The sequence below is a fragment of the Strix aluco genome, chromosome 1 (genome assembly GCF_031877795.1).
Source record: "Strix aluco isolate bStrAlu1 chromosome 1, bStrAlu1.hap1, whole genome shotgun sequence".
In the NCBI taxonomy this organism is placed as follows: domain Eukaryota; kingdom Metazoa; phylum Chordata; class Aves; order Strigiformes; family Strigidae; genus Strix; species Strix aluco.
Genome location: NC_133931.1, coordinates 165,163,096 through 165,182,068, shown reverse-complemented (window position 1 = coordinate 165,182,068; position 18,973 = coordinate 165,163,096). Strand labels below are relative to the sequence as shown.

General features: G+C 43.7%; 1 pseudogene; it reads right to left on the bottom strand.

Moving 5' to 3' along the window:
• Positions 1-8,379: 8,379 nt before the first annotated feature.
• Positions 8,380-18,703, bottom strand: LOC141920864 (uncharacterized protein C12orf50 homolog; annotated as a pseudogene).
• Positions 18,704-18,973: the final 270 nt, after the last annotated feature.

The window sequence follows — 18,973 nt, the reverse complement described above, 5'->3', positions numbered from 1 at the left end:
ATGGATTTGAACAAATAGTGGTTGAAGGGTTTTTTAGTTGGTTGTTTGTGGTTTTGTTTTTTTCCTTTATCTCTGAATCTCATCAATTTACTTAAGGGACATAATTCTATAGAATGTTGGTATTTGTAACCTAACAAGCTACTCTGAAATGTGAATGCATAAACCATTCATATTTTAAGTTGGTCCAGACTGTTGCTGCTGAAACACTAAGCTTGCCTTGGCGGGCATGAGACTGGCACTGTGGTGTTGCTCTTTGTCTTTTCTCGGCTGGCTTGCTGCTGATGGCTCTTAACTCCTGGTGCTGTCAGTTGTAGTGGGCTCCTGGCTTCTCTGCAATCACCTGGTAGGATTTCAACTGGCCACTGTACGCTGAGCCAGCAAAATGGTACCTCTGCTCTGCTGCTTTCCCAGGGAAGTCTTGAATGTTTGTGCCCCTTAATGGAAAACTGGTCACAGCTCATCACCAGGACACCGCCACCAAAAGAACTAGAGAGAAGCTTGCACTGGCTTGTAGGGCAGGTGTGGTATCATCAGGAGGTGGACAGATTTCACTTCAAATTGAAGCTAAGGTTAATTATGGTGTTACCAGCTTCTAAAACAGGTTAGTTAATGGGAACTAACTGTAGGCTTGCTGAAGCAGCACTAATCTGGCTGCTGGCAATGAAGTATTGGTCTCTGATCAGCTCATTTTCTCTCAGCAGGCTGAAAAATAGCCCCAGTATGAGTGCTTAGTCTACAATCATGTTGATTTTGCTTTAGGTTTGTCTTTAGCTGTTGGAGATTAATGAATCAAAATGGTGTTTGAATTTACAGCCAGTTCTCATCACTTGGCAGTGTTATTTCTAGCTGTTCTCTCCTTGGCTCACCTGAGCCTATCAGCTAAAGGACTCTGCTATTCTGCCATGTGGGAGTGGGGTGCAGCCTTCAGTGTCTAGGAACTAGTGAGATGATAGCAGAGGGTGTTGAAGCGTTTTTTACTTTTCCAACTGTGTAAGTACTATGCTGTGTATTTGTTGCAACCATGTCCAAATCCACCAGTGGCCTTTTCTTCTTCACTCATTTTTGCCCATATCACAATCTTCCCTGACCTCAGAAGAGCAGCCTCCTTTGATTCCACCAGCAGCCATCAGACACAGCGACAGTATGTTGGGGATATTCACTGGTGTGGAAGTGCAGACAGGACCTTAGATGCTTGATAGCGAAACACAAGCAAGGGGTCTGCTTAGCAAGGTCTGTGTGTGCTGGTGTTTGGATAAGCAGCTGGCATATGGATTGCAGGTTTCTTCAATTTCTTGGGGTTTCACTCAAAGGGGAAGGCTAAGGTGGTGAGTTTGAGTGTCCCTCTGAAGTGTTCATCTCCTATAGACAGCCTAGATATTTTGGTTCTGTAAAGATTTGATTTGAACTCTGGTCCCTCCAGAGGTATTACACACATAAAATTCTTTGCCACTGCAGTTTACCGTTAAGGTGTTTCCTTTTGGGGAAGAAAGTTGAGTGGAAAGTGCACTTGTTCTAGAGAAACAATCTTAAATTAAAAGAACAGTGATCTCTGCTAGCTAACACCTGAAGAAGGAAAAAAACCTTTTGTGGTAGGTGTTGGTGTGGCTCTTGGGTCAGAAATAGTTGCCAGGAAGGTATTACCCAAATTCAATGGGATATGCCTCCTGTAGTTCTTTTTTTTTTTTTTCCTTTACAATACTACCTTCATTTTATAGGTAATATTTATTTTATAGGAAGTGCTGAAGAGGTGTAACTTGTTGATGTTTAAAAAGGGTTTTCTCTGACCTGAATGGAAGTTTCTACAGATGAATATGTTGTATCTTTATGAATAGCTTTAAACAGAGACCATAAACACTTACTTTTCTCTTGATCGAGAAAGAGAATTAACCTGTTTAATCTTTGCATTGTTCTTTAGTTTTATTTTGGGTGGGGGTGGGGACCCAATTCCTTGGACAGCTGATGTTGTGTAGCACTGGTATTTGTTCTAGTTCCATTATGGCTCGAACATGGTTTTGGGCATTAAAGCCTGATCCTAATACCCCCAATGCACTATCTCTTATCATGCTGAGGAGTCTTTGCCATTAATTCATTCATTTCTTGCAGAGATCGCATCTAGTTCTATTGCTTGCAGGGAAACTCTAAAGAGAGGAATGGATACTGATAATTGCTGAAACACCTCAATTCTGTGTGAGAGCTGGGAGAAATGTTCATATCCATTGGCTTTGTAGTAAGACCTTGCTGAAGTTTTTTCTCGCCTTTTTACACAGTAGCATGATGTTCAGCTTCATGTGGAAACTTAACATCCGTCAAAAAATAGTCAATTTGAATTGTAAACTTGAGCCTATGGCAGGGAACTCTTCAGCTGGCCAGCTTCATCTAGCTGGTCTCCTGTGCTTGAGGAGGCAGAGGCTCACCCCTTTAGCTGGCAAGGCTCTAGGGAGGTTGTGTAGGTGTGCTTGTTTTTAACCCGTTCTTGATAGGGCCCATTGTTTGAAGGGAAACAAAAAATAAAACAAATAATTCTGCTCTAACATAAAACACAAGTAAATTACATTGATCCTTTTAATAATTGCTCCTTTGATGGCAGCATGGCTAGGCAGTGCATCCAAACACGGGTAACAGTTGTCTGGGTGGAGCTGTGCTCTTGTGGAGACCCGGTGTCTCCTGGAGCTGAGCAAGGACAAGGCTGTTTGTTTTGGTGCTGTTTGTTCACATATTTTCCCATAGTCTGTGTGTTCCCATAGTCCTTACACTGAAATGGGGAGAGAAAAATTGAAAGATAAAGACACTCTCCTGATGTTCTCTGTATGCTTACTTTCATTCTGGGCTTCCCATCTGATATTTGTATATTTGTGCTGTTCTTCCTGGGTAATTATGAAGGGGCAACTCACAGGGGATACATGAACTCTGTTACAGAATGATGAAAGGGATGAGAGCTTTGAAAGATACAGTGTGACATAAACACTGTTTTGGCTTTTCCACTGTATTTATATCTTCAAATTTAGAGGAAAAAAATACTTAAAATTAAGTAAAGCCTACCACCATATTCTGAAGCAAAAATGTAGTTTAGAGTAGTTGGAAAGGAGCTATAAAAGAAGAGTACAGTCATAGCCAGATCTCATCTTCTTTCAGAGAGCTTTGTGATTTTTGGCACCTGTACTCAGCCTGGTGCATTGTTCATGGGGCTTCTTTGTTGTAGTTGATAAAGTAAATCATAAATAATTGTTCTTTTCTGTTTTAACAGTTGCCCAGTCAGGGAATTGGCATGTGCAAGGTAAGAAAGGAAGTAATGCTGACTTTCTCATAAAAAAGTCTTTTTTTTTTTTTTAAAAAAAAATCTAACTGAAAAAGAAGAGAAGATGAAGCATAGGAGAATGACAAATAATGGGCTGAAAAGTTTGGAAAAGATGAGGAGCGTTACAGAACAAAGTTATTACAATTCTGTAGTTTATGTGAGTATCCTCTAGGACTTCTCGCATATCAGTGTTTGTACATGTGGTTATGCATAGTCAGTCATTTTTGCCTTGATGACTGGCAAACAAATGTATGGGACAGAATTAACATCCCATACGAATATGAAAGTGCTTCCAGTGACATTAAAATTGTTCTAACACACCTATTACGTATTCTCTCAGCTACAGGTAAAACTTGAGAGAACAGAAAGCAAGAGCGAGAGAGGAACAAAAATGAACAGTGGAAAAGATGAGCGTGGTGGTCATGCAACTGCTTGTAAATAAGGCAGTTCAGGGGCTGCCTACAGGAATATACGGCCTGGGATGGGTGTTCCAGGGTGTGGGGAAACACTGACAGGTTTTGAGCAGCTGAATACAGGGTTTATTCTCAGGTACATCAAGTCTACTAAAATACAAAGGGTTTTCCGGGTGGTATAAATGTAATTTACTTTTTTTTCTTTGTTTTCTTTATGCTGTGAGAAAAAAAGAAAATGGCAATTGTGCAAATAAGCCCACAGTCTGTGGGAGCTCACAATTCTTACTGTATATCTAGCAGTCACATTTATGTCTTTATTGTACTTTCACCCACCAGGTTCTTCTTAGATAATGTATATTTGGTCTTTATTAATAAATTTCATTTTAGTCTGAAAGATCTTCTTTCTTTTGCTTGCTGTCTGCAGCAATGTAATGAAAGGGAGGTGCTCAGAGGGAAGATTGCTGTGAAGATTTCAGAAGTACTGTGTTACTATCTTCTGAGATGATTGAAAATTGATGCAGTAGGAATTTGTTGCTAGGTAAGTTTTCCATCTTTGAAGCACTCTTGTTTTCCCTGAGGAGCTCTTGTTTAATCGGTGATGACTAGATATGGTAACCCCTTTCTGGGATGGCTCAGTCCACTCTTCGAAGAGAAGTTTCTAGGCGGTGTTCTTTGCTATTTTGTACGGGAATATTTAATTATTTCAGACATTTAGGAAATAATACTACTTTCTGCAAGGTTGCTTTTAATTATGCTCTCATCTGCCAAACTTCAGGAGTATTTAATTCTAGTGTGAAACTGGGGACAAGCGTGAGCTCAAAAAGTCATTCTTTAATGCTTAGTGTTACATGATTTGCTGTATTACCTGAGCAAATGACCAGCACTTAAAGAGATGAAAGAGTTACACAGCTAAAATCATACACATCTTGAGAAATAGAAGAATTTTGGTCATTTCAACATGGCTGTGAAAATAGCATGCCATTTTAAGATAACTGAGATAACAGAAAACTGGGTGGGGGGAAAAAAAAAATGTTCAGTTACAACTGTTGGGAAGTGGAGGGAAGAATGATCGTCTTCGTGTGCCTGTAAATTTGCCAGGTAGTCCCCATAAGTGCAAGTATGCTTTTTGTTAAACTCCCGGTTCCTTCCCTTGATGGGTGACCAGCAGGTTCTTAATGTTTCTGGGGACTGTTGCGTAATGTATATGGATAATGACACTGAATGCGCTCTACAGTCTGGGTAAATACAATTTGTTGCAATGATCCAAGAAAGCAGTGGGTATTGTTGAGCAGAACTTTTTGTTCATGAATCATCATCATCAGCTTGAGTTAGGTTTTGGTGATTGGTATACTGTAACTGTGTCACTTCAGTGTGATGAAATGCAGATTCTTGTATAAACTTGAGGCTTATGCAGGGCTTTCTAGTGGGCATGAGATCTTTCTACATGTGCCATACTGTATGAAGTGGACTCCGCTGTGTCGCTCTACGTTCTCTAACCTTTCTTTTGCATGTGGTCCTCCTGGCTATGCTATGTATTTCAAGGTCACCTGCCTGAGGAGCACAGTAAGAGAAGAGCTCAGTTCTGAAGCTCAGGGCTGTGATCTTGCTGCTGTGAGAATTGTCCTCGATGCGGCATCCACGTGTGCAGCAGTATATGAATTGTTTGCTTTTGCTTTAGGGTTTCTTTCAATGCTCATAATTTCTTGAGGCAAAAAAAAAGGAAGTAAAATTAATTTTTTGAAACATAAATAATGCGATTAGGCGTTTAGATGTTTCTGTGGTGTGTGATCTGCACCCCCTAGTTAGTCATGCCTGCAGGAAGAACCTACTGGCCAAATACTTGGTTCCTAACTGTGCTGTGCAAATCTTGTTATGTAATGGTCTGAGGTAGAACGTTGCTTCTGAGTGAAGGTCCCTCTGAAAGGCTGGGTCTAAACTGATAATGTAGACACAGATCTGGAACTGTTACTCTGCAGCATAGTAGTTGTACTCTCAGGTGCCTCAAATACTACATTAAATAGTATCATTATTTTCACCTGTAAGAAAAACAGAATGGGAAAAGTAAAGGCAGTTAAATGATCTAAAATATTCCAGACTGGAAAGGTAAAATGAGACTCCCAGCCTGGGAACACCTCTTCTCAAAGATGGTTTCCCTGAGGAGAAGATGTGGTGGGGGCTCTGCAGTTCAGGAGGGAACAGAAATGCCTTTTGGAAACCGTGTAGGATGAGGGAGAAGTAGGGTTGTGTCATCAGTATGTTTTAAGAGACAAAAAAATAGCTATTTAGTGATTTTTGAGTAGAAGTTGTTGTTCCTCTCACGTGAGTTGGCCATGGGGAAGCATAACAAGCCTACTGCACTCTTTTCTTAATTTAAAGCCGTTGCAAAACACTGCAGGGAGGCTTTAGCTCTGGAGAGCTGGAATAAAGTGTATGCTACCGAAGGTTTGCTCTAGGGCCTTGTTCGAGCCTGTTCCTGTGACTGCCCTGACCCCTAGTGACTGCAGAAACAGTTAAATAATTAACAGATTCAATTGTTTTAAAAAATAAGTATATATCTTTACATAATGTCTTGCTTTACAAGGGAGCTTTTATCAGCAAATGTCTTCATTAGGAGGAAATTGTCAAAATCCTTCTATTTTAAGCAATCTCTAAGTTCCCAGAGAAGTTTTGCTCAGTTTTTATTTTACAACAACCAGTTTCTTTCTCATTTGGGTGTTGACTTGAGATGGATTTTGCTACCTTAATTAATAAATAGCTTCATTAAAATATCAGTGCTGCTAAGATGCTGGGAGTTAATGGTTTAAATTTAGCCATAGAAGTTTGTTCAGGAATGGTGGATCTCAGGCTGGAAGCTTTGCAAACTTTTAATACAATACAGGTGGTACCACTGTTAATCTGTTTGCGATCTGATACAATGCACCTACAGGAGATGTCTGATGATCTTGAGAAGTACCATCTGGAAAAACATTAGTATGTTTTAACAGGTATAAAGTGAAAGCAACAAATCATTTCTTTCCCTTGGGCCTTCCAGTTCAGCAGCAGACGATGTACGTGCATATGTAATACCAAGGCAAGTTCAGTTCTCCTTCACTAGCCCTCCAACTTGGATCTTTGGCTCGTTATCTCAGTACTTATTTTCAAGTAGTGTTAGTTTCAACCAGTGTGGGGGATTTGTCATGCAGTGAGTATGTGAAAACACAGAAATAAAGTCTTTAGGGCCCCACTGCATGAAATGTAGAATATCCTCAATTTTCTTTGACTCCTCTTTGGGGCCTTAATGACAGAGACAACCAGACAGAAGAGGATTAGGAAACATAATAGGGGATGCACCCATGATCTATAAAACATGTGTATGTTTTTAATATTTTTATGGATCTTAGTGCTGTTGAGTCTGTGAAAAGGAAATGTTAGATAAGGATTTGATGACACAAAGCACTGATCCCTGTGTGTTCCTCTGATTTCAGTCAAGAGTAGTTAACACCTCACAGGAACTGCTAATATCTCATTGACCCATGTATTTATTGTACAGTGATGAGGTATTTCTTACTAACTATGACTTTCTGGACTGAGCAATTGATGACTCAAGAGAACAGGATTTGTAATTTCTCTGCGGGAAGCTCCAGTGAAGAGGGAGGAGATAATGTACTGAGGTTGTAGTTCCACAACAATCCAGGACCAGCCAAGTATCGCCCCAATGGCCATGTCCTTCTCCTCCTGCTTTTATCTGTCTTCCCCTTGAGCTGGGCCTCTCAGTCAGCCCGATCCTGTGCTGGGCATGTGGGCATGTTAAGATGCTAGAAAATGATTTTCTTTTGGCTTTGGCTTGTTGGGGTGGCTTTTCGGGATGGGGAGGTGGGTGAGATTGCATCGGGAGGTGCTAGTTCTTTATGATCCCGGTTTGGAAAGGCCCTCGGATTGTGTAAAGCATCTCTTCAGCTGCTGGTTTTCTGAGATGCCATTTAAAAGGAAAGGAGGACAGTGTAGCTAATCCTACAACCATTCAGATGCTGGGAGGCCCAAGTTGTGCAGCACTGAATGGGCCTGCGACTATGGCCCAGCACACCCTGCACCTCCCGTCCGTGGAAAAGTCACCCCGTTTTGGTCACTTGAGCTCTGACAGGATTTTCCCAAAGAAGCCAAGTCTATTCGTCATTTCCACTGTCAGACAGAAAGGACGTTCACCTGAGAACCTGTCGCTGCGCTCTTAGATAAGGGCTAGGCCAGGGCTTATCTAACTGGACACAGTATCCCTCTGAGTACGATTTTAAATTGCCTCAGGCAGACAACGTAGACCGTGTTGCCGCAAGGCATCGGATACTACAATTTGAAACGGCGATGTCTAGTTAGAGGGGAGGAAACATTTTCAAGACGCTTAGTCCTTGATTTCAAAATAGATTTTTCTATTCTTCTCTCAGTTAAGGAGAGGGAGGCCTAACTGCACTTTCTAGAATGCATCACTTATTGTTGTTTACATTAAAAGGTCTCTGAGACTGCTAAGGGAAACCAACAGTATTTATTCGTAACAGGAATTATGCCTTAAAACATAGTCTGTACAAATAAATTGAGCTGTCAGATGTTCATAACAGATTAAACTTTGTACATCTATCGAAGGCTGTTGAAGTTTTGAACGTTCTAGTGCACTTCCTAGACGGGATTTTCAGACTTCGTAATTTAATCATCTTTGGATTTTCCGGTTGCTAATTGCCTTGTTTCAACTTTGATTTTTCTTGTCGATGGAAGCACTCGCTTCATCTCTTTCTCCCGTGTAGGTTGGCTTTCTCGTTTTGTGTTGACTCGCATGTCTTCTTGGCTCTGCTGTCAAAATAGAGAGACAGGCCATTTTGTGCGTCATTTCCTAGAATAAAACAACATGCTCTCTCAGAAGCATTTTCAGAAGTACGCTTTCAACGCTTGTAGAAGCAACAGAAAAAAAAAAATCATTTCATCCTAATATAATCCACCCATGTTTCAAAAGGTTCCACGCGAGTATTTTTCCTCCTAAACCTTCCCAAGCAGATGCTTGAGAAGCGTGTGGTGGTTGCACAAAGAAACCAGAACTGGTAGCAAGGCTGGCGAGGGATTCCCGAAGGTGGGTTGAGGTGCTTTGCATCTCCGTGGTGCCTCAAGAGGATTTGCGTCTCTGACGGGAATCCGAATGGCCCAGTGCTGCGTGTGGAAGTGCCCTGGGTCAGCTCAGGGCAGCACTGACAGCGGGGCCGACTGGGGGGTCTGAAACACAGGTGGGGAGGGACCTGGTGCTTTTACTGGAAAGAGGGAATTGTATCGAGCAGTTACCTACCTGAATGGTGGTTTTGAAGTGAGAGCGTGTTTTTCCGTGTGGATTTCTTTTCCTCCAGGTCGGTGAGTTGGAGGATCCTGATGATATTTGTCTGTAGAAAACACACAGACATTGTTTCTTAATTTCAGCTGCAATGGCAGGAAAGACTCCCTGAGCCTGATAGGTGAATTCAGTATGACGTTAGCTGAAGGAGCAATGAATGCATGGGGTGAATCCCACAGCAGCTCCGAAATACCAGCTAGTATTGAGTACAGACTCCCTCTCTAGTCGTTTTAAAGCTCATTGGTAATCTCGCAGCGTTCCCAGGGGGCTCACAGGACCTTCCCAGTGAGGCGATCCCGCCATGGACATCCTTGACTGCAACAAAGGGGACGTTCCTGTGTTGAAAATCTGCCCGAAGGCATCAGTTGCTTTTAGATTAAAGGAGTCCATAAGGCAATGTCCTGTCTTATCCCTGCTTGTGAAGAAGGCACAAGGCAGTATTGTGTTTTTGTGCTGGGCAGTTGATTTTGCATCAGAGTACGCTGCCCGAGGACTAACCCTTCTCTGTAAAACGGGCTGAAAAATGAATATTATTAATCCTCTGGTGTTCTTTTAATGCCACCTTAATTCCGTTAATTCAAATGATTAATTCCACAATAATCCTGAAGTTGTCAGTTTATACACTACACGTAAGTATTACCGTAGTTTTGCGTTTGGGTGCCAAGTCTTGTCTTTGTGTCGAGGTGATTGTTTTGCTTGGGGCATCTCGGACCGTGTGGCTCGGGTACTGCTGAAAAGAAAGGTAGCAAAAATGCTGCTGGTTGCTCTTAGGACAAAAATGCCGATCAGTAAAGCAAAAGCTGTACGTTTATGGTTACATCCAAGACAGATTGCCAGAAGGATACAAGACTCGGAATCCCACCTGTAGGCTTCTTGTCAACTTTATGACAGAGCAGGTGCTATCGAGAGGACAGGTGGAAAAGAGGTGAAGGGAAATAGCATCCTGAATGAATGGCAGGAAGAAGGAGTTCAGTCCTCTGTCCCACGTAAATAATGTGAACAAAATGAACATAAATCGCAAACATTTATGCTGCATTTAAATTGCTGGCAGGAGTTTGAACAAGACCTAAAAGATGCTGTGAGAAGTGGGGATCAGTATGTTTGTGCACCGTGGCACATGATTGCATTCATGCCTGCTTGTGGGGCGGAGAAGTGGCTTTCTGCTACGGAGGTGCTAAATTAGTGTTCATGACTATTCTGCCTGACAAATTGTAAAGCTTTATAAAGCTTCACGTTTCTGTCTGTGGATACTGCGGCAGTCTGTTTGTGAAAACGGTGCTGGATCAAATGGACTCTTGTCCATATTCAGGCACAAATAACTGAATTTTCACCTGCAGGGACCAATCGAAAGCAGCACAACACGGACAGGCACGTTTGAGGCGTTTTAAGAATGCAGTGTAAGCAGGAGCCCACCTGTAGCTTCACTGAACTTTGGTTCTTGATTGGCAGTGACGCTGCGGTAGACGACATAGGCCTTCCTTCGAGGTTCTGGAGGTGGGACAGAAGACTTTCTGCCCGTTTGTGTGACACACAGACGAGAAGAATCAGTTTCATCCCCCTTCCTTTGAGCCCTTTGCTGGTAGCTTGGTTTTACTCTGGGGTTTGAAGTGTGAATTCCTAAAAGGGAAAAACCAAACAAAACTGTTGTGCTGTTCTTCAGGAATTGACATCCTGGCTGGAAAACAAGATTAAAAAATTGTTCTTTGTGGGTAGCCCAGTCCAAATACATTCAGTGATTTTTATTTAGCACACGATGCTCAGCAATGAGAAGCCAGTGCTGAAGTACATTACCTGCATGTTCAAAGGCTCTGCGGTCTGTTCTGGGAATATCCTCAATTGCTACTCTGCTTCCTGAACGCTGCTGCTCTTTTTTTGCATTACGAAATGTTGTAGGAATTGTATTGCCATCACCTGGAAAGGCAAGAGAAAGAAGGGTTTAGCTGCTTGTGGGTAAGCACAGGGAACGGCACTGCCATTCTCTTCCTCCCGCCTCTGGGAGCTGGTGATTAGTTTAGTGCAGTTGCCTTTAACCTCTCATCTTCTATGCTTCTTTCTCTTTGGTTAGTTCTTTGGATCCTGCCGAGTGCAAGTCGAGCACCTGGTGTGTAACCTGCCGTGCTCTCTAAGGAAATACCATAATAGGCAGGTTAAGGAGACCCCGGCTCCAAAGTGAGGCACCAGCTACAGCCACCTGCTCATTCTTTAGCTTCTCGCTTTTCATGAATGACATTGATGGATCCTACCCGATGGAATAATATGTGGCATATTCAAGGTGCATGTCACCCTCGTACCTAAAACCTCAAGAGTGAAACCTCAACTTGAAGAAATGCTCTGGGGAAGCACCTCTGTCCTTCTCTCTGAACGTATCTAATTAGAAATACAGATAAATATGGCAAGCTGTGTCCGTATCTTCCGTACGGATTTCCCTGTCTGTAGTCTAAACGTATAGAAATATTCAACAGAAATGGCTTATAAAAACAATTTAATAAGAAACCTGTGAAATGCAGAAAGAAGAAGAAAATAACTTTGCCCAATTCTGTTGAACAATTTAGGCTGCATGGTTCGAAATGGAGACAGTTTTTCCATTCCATTTTTTACCAGCGCATCACCCTACTCAAATCTGCGTTACATTAAACAGCATTATCAAGATTTTATCCCTGAAATTGACACTAATGTGAAAATAGTTTGGTTTTTTTTTTTCTCTAATTGAAAGTAGCAGGTCATATTTCTGTGCAGCAATTTCTGATGACTGCTCTACTGGTGAGTCTGGTGTGTTTTTATAGTCAGAACATAATGCTCTCTCCTCAAATGGAATTCTACTATTGCTTATTTGGTAAAAGAACTAATACAGATTTTTTTTTTTTTTTTCAGTCATGCCGCTTGCTCCAGAATGAAGGAGAAACAAAATATAGGAGGTAAGTATTTCTGAATTTGTATTTCTTTGTCCTGCCTTATGTTGGATGAAGCCTAGCATTCAAAAGAAAGTGGAACTCTCTCTTACTATCTCTTGGAAGGCACTTGAAGGGGGTATTTATTTAATCTGAATTTAGTTACAGCAAAGTTTGCTGTGTGGCTGCATTTCATCATCTGGACAGCCAAGACAGCCAGCAGAGAGCCCAGAGCACCTTTGGGAAAGGGACTGGTCTCCCCTTTCTTTGGCACTGTCTTAGGATGCAATAAATAGCCCCGTAAGAGTGCCTGCACGGCCTGGTGGGGAATGGAAACTACATTGCTAAAACTAGGCTACACAAATCTTGATCGTGACGAAAAACTAGATGCGAGACCTATGTTGTGTATCTCAGGAAAGTACACGTGGGGTTAATAGCCCATTTGTACCTTTTGCACCTACAGTCGATACAGGTAGTCACCACGTGTGTGACACGAGAGAGAGAGAGAGAGAGAGAGAGATGGGGGGAATTACTGAAGTGTTTTTATGCTCTTTGTAATATGCTGTCTTTTATCGACACTAAATCTGAGAAGTGGGGAGGAGGGGCAAACTCTGTGATAGTTTCTCCCTGTAACAGTAATTTTCAAAGTGGTAACCATTGTCCAAGCAGATGAAAAGTACTTGCCTTTCTGCACGTCTCGGTTGGTAGCTTCCGAGGGTAACAGCTCCTTTTCCCGAGGTGAAGACTCAGCGTTTGTAGACTGGTGTTCGCGGGGGGGCTGAATCCTGTAATACTCTCCTAAACACACCCCAAGAGGGAAGGGAAAAAACCAAACCAAAAAAAGGACAACGTTTACTATATTGGCGGCACTGCTGTTTAGGAAAGAGTGACTAAGTTTGTATTTACCAGATTTGTAGCATATTTCCTTTATTGCTCTTTCCTCTTCTATATCTGCATCGGTCTTCGGCACCCAGTTAGGAACATCTGTAGGAAATATTTTTCAAGGGTTACTAGACAGCTGTACAAAGACGTTCGGCAATTCTTAATAAGCAACCACCATAAGGAAATGCACTTTGGTCACAGTCCTTCTTTTTTTTCTGAGTGCAAGCTCTGCTTCTGGCCAGAAAATGGATTCCTTGCTATTGGGTATTTCCACGTGCAGTGGACTTGCAGTCACGACACATATTAAGAAGCAAATGTTTGTTGCTGTAAACTGATTCCAAAAGATCTTCAGTACTCATGATCCTTCTTTTACCCCCCAAAGGCAATCTTGTGATGAAACATGTCACCAGGGAGTGCTTGTCACAAAACCTCTGCCCGGAGTTGCTCTCCTGCAATGTCTGCCAGCAGAGCTGGCGAAGGGAGCGCTCGTTGGCCGTCTCAGGTAAGGCTACTAGGATTAGCAAAGCCCTACTTGTTATATTGTTGAGGTTCCCGTGGCTTACTCGCACTGAAACCGAGTTAGGAAGCCTGAACAGGCAGCCCTGCCGGCCAGCCTGAAGGGCAGGGGAAAGGGAGGAGCAGCTTGTGGCTGCCTGAGAACTAGCACAGCAGTCTGCGGAGTGCGCACGTGAGAGTAGGTCGCGCTCTCGCTTTCCCTCTCCGGGAATGTGCGATTCGTTCCTTCCCTGTGAATCTCGTGTCTCTGAGTGAGGCGCATTCAACAGTTTAACAACGTTTTAAAAAATTAAATAAGTATATATATATGTGTGTATATAAAAACATATAGACCTAGACATTCAGTTTATGTGAAGAGTGTTGTATGGATTCTCTTTGCTAGATTTAAGAATAACTTTGTGTAATAAAATGAGACTGCCCACAGAGTTTAGGCAAGCAGTTGAAGAAATTATTGAAGTTGAAGTCACACCACTATCTTTTGTGAACAAACCTGTGACTTCAGCTCTATTTAATGAAAAAGAGGTTTGTGAGTTATACCGCTGTTGAGCTATACAGCCAGGCATTTCACAGGAGTTAGGAAATGTTGCCTGACTCACATCTGGTGACTACCGGTTCCGATAACTTGGGGATTAGCTGGAAACCTCTTTCAAAAACTTGTCAACAACTCTTTTCTAAAATTGTAATGGTTATTTGACTCAATCAGCTGTGAAGTGTCAAAACCCCCCCATTCTACTTCCTTGTAAAAGAAAGAAAAAAGTTGTTTACAGTTCTCTTCCTCATCATCTTCGTCGTCCTCTTCATCCCCGAGGTTTATGATGAGCGGAGGGTGGATTGGCAGTGGAATGTGCTGTTGATGTCTGCGTGGCTCTTGATGGGGGGCTGGGTGCAGGATCTCTTCTTGGCTACCCTGTTGCAGTGGGGTATCTGCAGAAAAGAACATGGTGTTTGTTAGGAGGGAACTAGAATATGAAATCCAGGTTGAGACCAGCAGGTGTAGTTCTGAAATCCTTCTCACACCGAAGGCATCGTTACACAGACAGACTGTGCCTTCTAGGGAAAGCCGCCTGCGGAGGTTGGCAAAAGAGCATCTTGCAGCTGCAGAAAGCAGGGAAGAGCACAGGTACCGGCTCCTCCGAACGGACAGGTGAGGCAGTGCTGAGTGAAGCCTTTTGAGAAGAGGAACATTTTGATCATTCTACAGCCTTTGAGAAAGGCTGGGTGTCTCTTCCAGCTGGTGGAGAGATTAATTTCAGTCAGTAACCTTCATTCTTCCAGTCCCTTTGCAGTTATTGACAACAGAGGGAACCCTGTGATTAGTAATACCTGGGCTGCAGGGAGTCAGTGAGTTTAGGACCCCACCTGTGAGAACATTTTAAACAGGCTGAAGAACAGGCAGGCCGGTATCCCTGCCCGTGGCATCAGTTCTGAAGCAGTTAGCAGCGCTAAGCCCAGGATTACCCATTTTTAGCTTGGGGAGCTTTTCTTGCTGTCAACATTTTCTGAATCGCACCTCTCTTTACTGCGTACAACGTGTTGATTTTGAGAAAGACCATGAAGTTCCTGACAGTGATTTACACTTAATCAGAGGAGAATCATAAAAGATACTCTTTCCCTTAGAAATTTGTATCTACCGGTGATGTTGGCAGCAAAACTCCTTTGGTACTGGGACAGCATTTTCTGAGAGCCGGGAAATGCAAGGGACTGAAATGAAAAATGATGAAAGATGGTGAGCCTCTTTGTATCGTTCAAGCCGACCAACGTGCAGCTCTAGATACAAGCAGGATTCCGTGCACTGCATTAAAGATATTGGATGTTTTTTGGGGTTTTAAAGGCAGAAGATGCAGCGTGGGCATTTTCTTGTATTGCCGTGGTTGCTGTTCTTGTGCCTCTCTTGCTTGCCTGTGAGCAGCAGCATGTGGATGAGATTCAAGCCATTTTAAGAACGCTACTGCAGATGAGATTTGTTGTATCTCATGCAAGAGAAAGTAAGATACAGCACTTGAACTTGATCGAGCCTTTGTCAGTGTCCAGAATCGGGTATTAACTAGCTGCGGGGACTGTAAGCCAAATCCAACTCCTATGAGTTTAAGAAGATTTCGGGAACACAAGGCGCTTGCTTCTGAGTAGAGGTCTTTCTGGACTTCTCTTAGGACACCCGTCTCCAGCTCTGGAGAGGAGGCCCAAGAACAACTCTATTTTAGTCCGCTTGTTGGTGCTTCTATGGCAAGTCATGCTGACTTGCTGTCACGCCTGCTTCCGCCCAGTTTCTGACATCTGTGTTGGTTCCCCACCCTGGACTCTTACCCTATTCCAGGTTCCGGCTGTCTGCCAGGACTCCTGGTAGGCAAGAGCTCCTCTTGGAAAAGCCCAAGGAGAGAAGACGCCAACTTGTAATGGTGTTTTTTTCCATCAATACTCTGATTTTCAGACGTTGTACTGCCTTGCAAAGTCTGGCTGTACTTCAGTAGCCCGCATCCAATGTTCAAGCCTGAAAAATGCTTTCAGAGCGCTGAACTGGACATACATCTCCACACAGAGGACTGTAATCTGACGTTACCTATAGAAGGGGTGTCTCATCCGCGTAACGTGTTGTGCTCTATCAACAGCTACTGCTGCTAGTGGCCCTGCCAACCTCCTCCCCCCACCACACAGGCTACTTTTCGTTGCTCTCAAACGATTACCTGCCTACTGGCCATTCTGACTGCTAGAGAGATTTCGTCTAGCAAATACCCAAGTAAAGCAACGTTTTTACTCCGTGGATCTAAAGTGCCGCTTGTGGCTTCGTCTTTCACGTAACTGGTAGCTACGAAGATTCGTAACGTGACAGCTAAAAAAAAAATCAATGTGGCGCCCCTATGCAAATGCCAGTGCAATTCCTTGCTTTGCCTTGGCCTTGCTGCGATAGCAGATCTTACCTGACTGATTTGCCACGGTGCATTTCTTGACCTCAGTCTAGGTGATGGAAGCACCGGAAGGACATTTTTGCGTGTTTACTTAGTCCAGTGAACAAATTGTTGATAAGATATTTTTACTCACTGTTAGTAGGTGGCAAAAAAAGTCCATTGATGTGCCGAGGTTTGCTGTGATGGAAAGCACAGCTGATCCTCAGACAGCCTCGGGGTTGTTTTTCCCAGAAACAGGAGATGTCGTGGTACTTCTGCTGCGGGAGAAAAGAGTTTTCAGATGTTGTAAATGGAACAATAAAAATGGCCTGAATGGATACACACAGCGTGGTGTACTGCTGTGAACATGGGACTAAGGTTTTGTGGGCCCCCGTTCTGATATTGAGGAACCTTTAAAGTTATGTTTAAAGTTCTGTTAAGCTCCAGGTATCTCTGAAGTTATCTTGAGTTAGGTCAATGGAGCTTTCATGAGGTACAACTGTTCCTAGATAAGAACAGGGGTAAAGCAGTCTACTTAGTGTCCTGCAGACTTTTCATGAGATGCTGGGAAGAAAAAAACGTTTTTAGTGGCTTAATTGACACGTGACTGAGTTTCCTTTCCTGCACAGTGGGGTAATGGGGTCAATCTCAAATGAGACCTGCAGGACAAGTGCAAATCTTACACTAGTACTCTCTTACTCTTTAAAGGACATGGGTCTATGGGAAAATAAGGAGTAAGAAGCAAAACTCAGAAAGATTCCGAGCCAAAAGAGAAAAACTGAAAATTTGGGAGTTTGTAATCCTTGTACAGACTTGTCAGACTTGGACTTCAAAAGGAGGCAAAAACCCGTTTTGTTCCAATTCCCATTGGAAACGTCAAGTCGCAGAAGAAAGTCCCTTTTGTTTGCAGACTCAAGAGTGTGTTTGAAGGGACTTGGCCCTTTCTTCGCTGAGGCGGAAGAAGCAGCAGGACTGACTGCCCCCTGCGCCGCTGCCGGGGGGAGGTGGGGATACCGGGAGCAAAGCTGAGCCCGGGAAGAAAGGAGGGGTGGGGAAAGGTGTTTTCAAGATGCAGTGGTTGTCACGGTCCTACTCTGTCTGTTTAAGGGGTGGTGGTGTTAGTGTCTGTATTAAATTGGCATCCCTTTTTCCTTCCCTTAACGAGTCTGTCTTTTGCCTGCGCCTTAAAGGCTGAGCTCATCCCTCCTTGTCCTTATGTCAAGTTCCTGGGTCTTTTGCTTTCCTTTGTCTCAGCGCTGGGGGGGAAGGGGGGGGTGAGCAGCATCTTTGCTTATTTTCCCCTTCTCAGCGCTGGGAGGGAAGGGGGCAGTGAGCGGCTGCGTGGTGCTCCGTTGCCCTCTGAGCTCAAACGGTGACACCCTGTCTCTAAACCCGCAGAACAGATGTGACCCTGTCGCCCGTCTCCGTTCTGAGCACACAGTGTCACAGCCAAGAGGTTTTTCACAGGGACAGTCGGCACCTGGAAGCCTCACGAGGAAGATGACTTTGTGGGTAAGTCACACTAGATTCCCATAGGCCAGTGGCTGCCTTAAGTGTGAATCTCCTCTTTTCAAACTTTTTGTGTTTAATTAATGGCGGAGGTGATAGAGTAGTCCATGGACAGCAGTATTAGGGCGACCAGTAGAAACTCAGGTTCGTGTCCTGGCTGTGAACTCCATCCCAGCTGAGAGCTGTAAATGCCAGGTGGAGGGTTAATTCCGAATGAGTTTCTGTGTAGTTTTTTAAAGGAAAACAAGCCCAAGGATCTTCAAGCGTGACTATTTGAAGGTAAGTTTCACTCGGGTGCAGACATTTAAGAGCTGGGTCTAGGAGCAGCATCTCCACCCCCCACCCCCCACCCCCACTTTTGGACTGTAGCCAGCACAAGTGGGCCATGCCCCGAGACACGCTGGGGTCTGGAGCCAAAGCCCATCTCCCAGGCGTCAACGCCTCAGTGCCTGATGCTGAAGCGGATGCAAGAAGGAAGAGCCCTACACCCACCCTTGGATTTTTACTAGGCGGACTAGAAGTATTTCTTTGGAGGACGGACCCATTTTGAAGGACTTTCTCCTAAGTAACCGACTTTACAGAAATCCAGGTAGTTGCTGTAAGCAGAAGCTATAAACATGGCACGTTTATGCAGAATCAGCGTCGTGTCAATTCATTAAGAAAGAGATGGGTGATCTTTATGCGCGATTTTTAACTCTGTGTTCCTTGAGTATCTGAACCCAGTTCACAGGAGCAATTGTCCGTGGTTCAGATTATCTTAGCTCTTAGCACTTCCAAAAAGGAGCAGTTTGATGTCGGGGTGCTGCCATGAGCCAGAGAGAGGGACGTATCAACTTGAGACTTCACACAGTAAGCCTCCCTTTCAACACGGGTATATCAAGAAAATGAAGGTTACAAAGCACTGTAAAATCTACAGCATTTACCTGTGCGTAGGGGGAATGAAAACGGAAGTCGGGGACGTTCCCAGCTGCGCCCATTTTCACCTCTTGGGCTTCTCGTCCTCCCTCTTAGTAACGGCAGGCAATCTTGTCCTGAAAGCAGTAGTGTTCTCTCAAAAACTGGACCTTCAGGACCTTAGCTCTGCTTCTTCCTTGAAAGAAAAACTCCAGCCGACAGCGAAAGACGCTTGAAGGCAGGAGGTGTGGTACCTTCTGCAGGCTTGTTGAACCGACGAAGGCAGTTGCTAGGTGGTTTGGAATGTTACCTTCCAGGGGTTGCCGAGGGCACCTCCAGCGCGTGACGTCAAC